Source organism: Myotis brandtii, unplaced genomic scaffold, assembly GCF_000412655.1.
Source record: "Myotis brandtii unplaced genomic scaffold, ASM41265v1 scaffold508, whole genome shotgun sequence".
NCBI lineage: Eukaryota > Metazoa > Chordata > Mammalia > Chiroptera > Vespertilionidae > Myotis > Myotis brandtii.
The window spans coordinates 605,344-613,768 of NW_005369365.1; positions in this window are offsets into that span (position 1 = coordinate 605,344).

Sequence of the window (8,425 nt, forward strand, 5' to 3'; positions counted from 1 at the left end):
CAAAATGGTTGCAATAAAGAGTGTTACAATGAATATTGAAAGCAAGTAGTGGTTTTCTTCCTGACTCATCTCATTCTGAATACAAGTTATTGTTAACATTATCATATCAATATGTCTACCATTTTAGTTGCTGAAAATTTATCTTTAGCTTGTGATCTGCTAGGACCATCAAAACTGTGCTTTTGTACTTTTGTCTACCTGTCTTTGATCCATATTTTGAATGAACTCGTAATTTTTTTAATTTCAAGGATGTTAATATGCATAAATCTTCAATGGTTTTTATTCTTAACCTAATTTGTTTTGAGAGTTTAAAGTTCTTTGAGATAAGCTCCATAAGGCTAAATAAATGTGAGTTTTCAAAGTCAATATCTCTTTCAAAATGCCACTTATAACAATATGGATTGCTTTTGTTCCAATAGGTTAACTACTGGTACTAAACTGAAGATGACACACTGAAGAATCTATTTGTGATATCATTCCATTACATGTCACTACCTTTGAGTTAGAAATATAATAATATTTCTGCTACATGCTATGATTCATCTCTCAGGGAAGGGATAGATATCCAGGGCCAGGGACATGAGTCTCTGATATCACTAATCAGTCTTTTCAAACAGTAAGTCAGTCTTAAGAGACTTCTCAATGGGCCAACCATCTGAGGCTTTTCTTATCGTCTTACCATGTAATTTCCTGTATCTACAAACTGTCTTACTCTTTTTTTCTAACAACTGGGCATTAAATGATAAATAATAAACTTTAGGTATATCTTCTTGCCTGTTTTCTCCTTGGTTCAGTTGCTGACATAGACACTCTTTGGGCCACAGTTATCAAATGGATTGGACAGCTTTAGTAGCCAAAATCAATGTCATAAAAATTTGAGAATGACCAAAATTTAAATAATATGTGTGACTCCCTAAAGATCACTTCTTCTTATTCAGTGTGTGAATATCCTACATTTTTTCCTATGCTTTTATTCTTTTGGGTAAACTGGAGAGAAGTCCCAACTTATGAGACTATTCCACTTAAATGGCCCTAAATATTAACTTGTGGCTGCTTGCTCTTGAACAACTACAGAGAAATAACCAAAGATTAATAAATGTTGCTCAATTTCATAGTTGTTGTTCTCAGGCAAGTTCTTCCTCACAGTATTTTGAGTGTACACAGCAGCTGCAAGCTTAAAATGAAAGGTTTTTCAAGTTCACCTTTAGCCCCTGTAATATTTCAGCTAGGCCTGCCTGAGGACTTCCTTCTTTTCTTTGATGGAAATAATAAACTATGATGAGTTTTCAATAACAGCTCTTGTTCCTACCACTATCTCATTTCTAAGAAGTGGAACAATAGCTCCTTATATTGCTGTCAGTAAGACCCTCCAGAATAGCAGTGAGATTGAGAAGCTGGAATGAGCTTTTCTTCATACAGAGTGCCACCGGATCATGGAATGACATCTTGACATTGAGTTGCCATGGAAGCATTACGATGCTGTAGTGACATTCCTCTCTTTTTAGCAAGTGCTTAATGTGCACTCCAATTAACACATCAGAAAGCGATGCTACAGGGTCAAAGATCATCGGGTGGTTTCTAAGTCCCCTTTGCCTATGGATCCCTTCACTATTACAGGTTTGACTAAATAGAAGATACATTATTTATTTTTGCCATTTTGTGACCTTTTGTTCTTTACTTTTATACCTATTTCTGTCGATTTAGGATTCACATATCCCTCACAGAAAGACACCACTTGCTCCAAAGACAGGTCTATAGAGGAGGAGTCAGTTTTAGTGCAAAATGAAACTTCTTGGGCACATACATTTCTTTCAGATCACAAGTCATATCCTTCCTCATATGCTTGTCAAGCCTGCTAGTCCTACAAATCTGCAATATTAAATGGTGACTAAAGTGCCAGGATACTAGGAGGTAGGTCAGTGCTAAAAGATCTCAGGGCAGCCATCCTTGAAGTGCAAGTCACCAGGTAGAAGTCCAAAGGGTGGCGGCCACTGTTGGCTTTTTACTCCTTGAGAAGCCATGCAGGTTTTGAGGTATGCACTAAGCCTGGACAGATATTTGTCATCTAGAACTACATGATCTGGACCATGGAGGTGAGTCTTTCAAATTAATGTCTGAGGTGTGTGTGTGTGTGTGTGTGATAGTAATATCCTTAACAAGTGCAGGTAAATTGTGGCATGGAGAGGATTTATGTATTCTAGTTACTGACCTGGTAGAGTGGATACTGTTAGAGCCCCACCTAGATCCCCTTTATCAGGCTGTGTTCCCATTCCCCAGTTGCTGTGAGTTATTAGGTCTCCCAACTGCTCCCTTCTTCAATGAATTGCTCTTGATCCCCACAGAAGTCACTCAAGCCAAGAGATGCCTGGGAAGTTTCTTCCCACATGCAAATTTCACCCACATGGAGGGGGCTGTCTTCAACAAACAACCAGCTGTAGTGTGAGGTACAAAGGTCCCAGCTCTCCTACCATAAGATGAGATGCTCCAGAGCTTTCTATGGGATAAGGTTATGGTTGGGCTTCAGCAAAAACCACCGCTTTGCTTATCTTCTTCCCTCCCCTCCCTTGCTTCCCTCACTCCCTTTCAGTTTTCTTTCACAAGCACTCTCTCAATATATCACCTCCATAAGAATCCCAGTCTCTGCCTCCACTGCACGGGAACGAGATACATGGTAAATAATTCTACTATTGCAAGGCACTAACAGTCATAGGACAATTATAATAATTTACATTGTCCTTGAACATCTTAAAATGTAAATGTATATACTCCCTCTGGCAAAATGCAAATATATGTTTACAGTGTAAACCAGCAATTCTACTCCTAGGTATTTATCCAAGAGAGATGAAAACATATGTGCTGCACAAGAATAGTCACAGTAGATTTATTCATAAAAGCCAAAACCTCAAAACAACCCAGATGCCCATCAACTGAAGAAAGGAAATGTAAACTGTGCTGTGTTCCTAAAATGGAATAGAACTCAGCAATAAAGTAAATGAACTACCGACCCATGCAACAGCATAGGTGAATCTCAAAATTACTATGGTGAGTGAAAGAAGACAGACACAAGAAAGTGCACACCGTTCGGTTCAATTTAAATGGATGTCTAAAATAGACAAAACCAGTCCCAAGTGACAGAAGTGAGATCAGTGATTACTTCACAGGAAGACATGGAAGTGACTGGAAGGAGGCAGGTAGGAATTTCTAGGGTGATAGAAATATTTTGCTGATTTGCATTCATTACAACTGATGGGAGAACACAATGAAAATCTGCCCCTTTCGCTGTATGTAAATTATCCTTCAATTTAAAAAAGTACATGGGAGAAACATCATTTTATGAGTTTTATTTTGATCATAAACTTGTGTTGAACAGAAACCATGAGGAAGTTAGCTCAAAGACAGATCAAAGTGTTTGGATGCAATATTTTAGCATCCCTCTGCATTTACATATTCTATAGAGTGTTGAGTGTTCCACTTGGGTTCAAATTTATTTTAGGTTTACTGAGAGAGAGAGAGAGAGAGAGAGAGAGAGAGGATTGATTGTCTAGATTGCTTTTAAAAAGCAATAGGTCATATTCTTTGATGACAATTTGCAAAAATGTAAAAAGTCCCATCATTCATTCATTTTCTTCCAGCCAACATTTGTGGTTTACTTAACAGCATTGCAAGTACTGAAAGATGCCAGAAATATAAAGAAAAATAAGACATTTTCTCAGCCTCAAAGAATGTGTTGAAGGAACTGATTGTAATAATTATGGAGATAAAAGACTTGTGGTAGAAGTAAGTACTGTACTGGGCACAGCAGATGCTGAACTGAGAAGGATAGAAAAATCCATCTGGGATACTAGGACAAGCTTGCTAAAGAAAGTGATGCTTGCGATAGGACACCCAAGATGCTAGTAAACCACAAGAGACAGTGTGGTACTGTTAAAGTATGAGGATTCTGGATTTAGGAAAATCAGTTAGCACCTTTGCTGCAACATACTCTCACTTTGGCCAGTTTTCTTATTCCTCTTCAGCCTCCTCCTCATAATTTCTAATTTGGGATAATATCAACCTTGCAGTGTTGCTATAACAACATCCCTCACTATTATTATTTTCTGGGAAAGGTGATATATCTAAGTCATGATCATCCATTAAAATTATGCTTTATCAGATTAGCGACTCAGGATGCAAAGATTACTGGAAAAGTTTGATTTTGGGGGTCAAAATCAAGTCTGTTTCCTTATCGTCTCCAGTTCCTAGAAGCTGCCCGCACTACTTGTCTTCTAGACCCTTCCTCCATCTTTAGAGGCAGCAGTTCAGCATCTTCAAGTCTCAACCTTTGACCTCTGCTTTCATTGTCACATCACCTATGTTCTTCTTTTGCCATCACATGGCCTACTCTCCCTCAGACCCTCCTACCTCATTCTTTAAAGGCCCTGTGATACCATTGAGGACACTCAGATAGTCCAGGAAGATTTCCCCATCTCAAGATCCTTAACTTAATCACTATTGCAAAATTCCCATTAACATATACAGTAATATATTCCAGGATTTGGGGAGTTGATGTGCACATTCCTGGGGAAGGGCGTTATGCAGCCTACCACAGAATAAAGGTGTAAGTTATCCTGAGACCATTTTGGAGATTCTGAATAGTTGAAAGGCAAAGTTGGTGGGACTGACCAAACAAAAGGCTGGTTGAGCCCAAGAAAAAAAAAATCTTGTATACCATTGAAAGGGCACCAGACCCGAAGACACCAAAGAAGCCTCACACTGATAAACTTAGATCTGTGCTCAGGGAGCTGATTCTGGTTAGGGTGGAGAGTGACCAGGAAGGATCTGGGAACTGGAGGGGAGGCCACAACCTTGAAGTCATTTCAATGGACCAGGTGAAACTAGAAATTTCACCAGTTTCTTAATTTTGTCCAAGATGGATTTCATCCTTAAACACCATAATAAGGGAAGAGATTTGAAGACAAGAAGAACAAGAGAAGGACAAGGGGAGGGAGAGCATAGGTTTCTTTTTTCAGGAGTTTTGACAGAACAGTTAAGTCACTAAAGGAAAGTAACTTTTACAGGATTATTTGTAGTCCCCTGGCAGCGTGTGCTTATTGATATGCTTAAAGGCCCGGGGGTTCTCACGGTGCCAGATCACAAATGGTTTCAATTTGTAGCCTGTAACCAGGAAAAACTGTTATCCTGTCCTTAAATGCCTTGAAACCTGGCATTGATTTAGCCTCCTTAAGGATGAAGGTCCTTTCAGGCATCGTTTCCAGAAAAGGGAGGTGTCATTCATGTTGAATATTTGCTCTTTCAAGTAATTTTCTTCCACAATCAGCTTATCTAGAGTTTCCAAAAATTCTTCAGCTGCCTTCACATCAGCACTCAGCTCACCACTCACTTTCACATTATGTAATGAATAATAACGCTTGAATCATTTAAACCACCCAGAGCTAGCAGTAAATGCAACGTTGTAGTCAGGCCTAGTCTTTCATTTTTAACATGTTAAAAAATATTTTTGCTTTGGCCATGATCGTCATGGTGCTGAGAGGGATAGCTTCTATGTCTGGTCTTTAATCCAGGTCACTAGAAGTTCCTCCATGTCTGCTAAAGGCCCACTTCAAATTTATATCAGTCTCTTTGCCCTCAACGAAGCAACTTCTTTAACAGCTTTCATCACTGTTGTTCTTCACAATCATAGCTATGGCGAAATAGGACATGCCTGAAATGAATGAGCATCCTTGATTTCCCCCCTTCGTAATCCTTAAGCAGTTTTAATTTCACTTCCAGGTCAATCACTCAATGGCCTCTTACTGGCAATGTTAGCAGTGGATTTTATAGTCTTACAGGCCATGATGGAAAAAAAACTACACAAGATTAAATCAAGCACAAGAGAAAATGATGCAATCAATAGACATGGTAAAGGAGATGTATGAAGCTGCTGCATATACAGCATATTGTTTTACAGCAAACCTTTTTAACAAGTAGAAAGAATACATTCTAAAATAATGATATAAAGTGTAGTATAGTAAGTACATAAACCAGTAACATAGCAGTTTATTGTCATTATCAAGCAATATATATTGTACATAATTGTAAGTGCTATACTTTTATAGGGCTGGCAGTGAGGTAGGTTTGTTTACATCAGCATCACCCCAAACATCTGAATAATGTACTGTGTTACAAAGTCACTAGGTGATATGAATTTTTCAACTCCATTTTATTCTTATGCAACCAACATATATATGGTCTGTCATTGACCAAAACATTATTATGGGGTGCATGACTGTATTCACTTTGAAATTTTTAAAAATATTACAACACTGAGTGTATTTTAGACTTAAAAACATATATATTTAATTAAAGAGCAAACAATTCACTGACTAACCTGATTGGAAGAAGATTCTCTCACTATGAAAACAGTGACAAATTATTTGTATATAGGGAACAATCTCCTTAATCAGGCTATTGTTTTCTTTATGAATTGAGGTATTAGACATGTCAAGAAAACATTAAAGAACAAAAACCCTTATAATCAAGCTCTTAAGGTCATTTTATATTCAACAAAATAATTTGAACAGCATTTTTTTTTCAGCAAGAAAATAGATAGCTTATGCTTGCTTTTTCTAATAATCAGAAGTCAAACAATTTTTAAGCATTTATTTTCTTAGCATCTCAGTTATGCAGATGCATTTATGAGTTCAATATCGCCGCTAGGTAAAACGCTATAGATGCTCCTCAAACTACAGAAAATGCTCCTTCATCTTGCTAGAAGGTTCTACAATCTCCAAGAGACCTCGACATTTTCTCTGTATTATTCAGGCAAGATGGACAAAGTCCTAGAACATGGCAAGTTCCAATCATCTAGGACTCTGTAAAGAGCAAAATCTATCAGCCCAGTTAAAATGTTAAATACTTGATTTGGAAAAGAAACATAAATGATCTATATAGAATATGCTCATATATTCAGAAACTGTAACAACATGGAAAATATTTTATGTTTAAACTTCCTGAATGTAAGTCTTTATCTATATCAAAAATTTTGAAAGATGCATAATAGGCTTAAAATACCTTAATGATAAAAGCATTCATATAAATTGGCAACCAGGCCAAGATTTGGGTTTCCTATCAGATGAACGCACAAAGTTGCTTAGACAGTCTGTAGTCGATTTGGTCCCAGACCCAGCATGTGCAGATTTTCTTAATAAAAACAAAACAGTCATTAAATAGTGAAAGGATGATCCTTCTTATAACAATTTCAATATTATTCTGGATTCCAGATTTAAAATTAAATATCTCAAAGAGTGTAGAAGTGGTCTAAAGAAGAATGATTAAGCAATTGTTTGACAATCTATGTTGGACCATATACTTCACCACTCTTAAGGTCAAACAGCAGAAGATTGAGATAAGCAAATGAGGGGGTGAGGGAGGCACAATGATCCCAGTGGCCCACAATTTTAAAGTCTGGAATTTGGATTTTAGAAGAGAGAGTCAGATAGAAAATTATTAGTAATTATTAGTAACCATTTTCAACAGGGAAATAGCAAAAATAACTTAAAGCCTTGACATTTTATAAGGCAAATGTGGGGATATATTTGCTAATTTCCTTTGAGTTTTACTAGTATAATGGGATATTAAAGTTGCAGCCAAAAAAATAATAGGAAATTTAACTTTTCTTTGATTTTACAACTCAATATAAACCTAATGGGAGCAGAAAACTAATAATAGGGCAAAGAAGGTTCTAATAAAATACAGCTGCCCTTTCTGGATGATTGTGCTTATTAGTAATTATTATTATTTCTGTTATAATATTGCTTAAAAATTAAAATGCATAAAGGACACTATAATGAATATCTTGTATCCTCAACCAAACTTAAGAAATAAGATACTACCAATGGAATTGGAAACCTTGTGTACTAACTCTCTAAGAAAAGCTTCTCCTTCTTCCTCCTCTTTTCTCCCCTTTATTATATATGCATATACATACCTAATACTAATGTAGTATTGTTTGGTATATATTTATATTTTATATAAATACTAGAGGCCCGGTGCATGGATTTGTGCACTGGTGGAGTCCCTCGGCCTGGCCTGCACCCTCTCGCAATGCAGGACCCCTCGGGGGATGTCGGACTGCTGGTTTTAGCCTGATCCCCACAGGCCAGGCGAGGGACCCCACTGGTTTATTAATTTGTGCACTGGGCTGGTTTCGGCCCGATCCCTGCAGGCCAAGCCAAGGGACCCCACCAATGCACGGATCTGTGCACCGGGCCTCTAGTATGCATATAAGATCTTTAGTTAATCTCTTACCGCCCTCCCCTCTTCCCCCTTCCATCTGAGATTCATCAGTCTGTTCCATGTTTCCATGTCTATGCATTGAGCATTGGCCCCCTGGAGGTCAATGTGCATCATAGCTACTGGTCAAATGGTCAAACGGTTGAACAGTTGA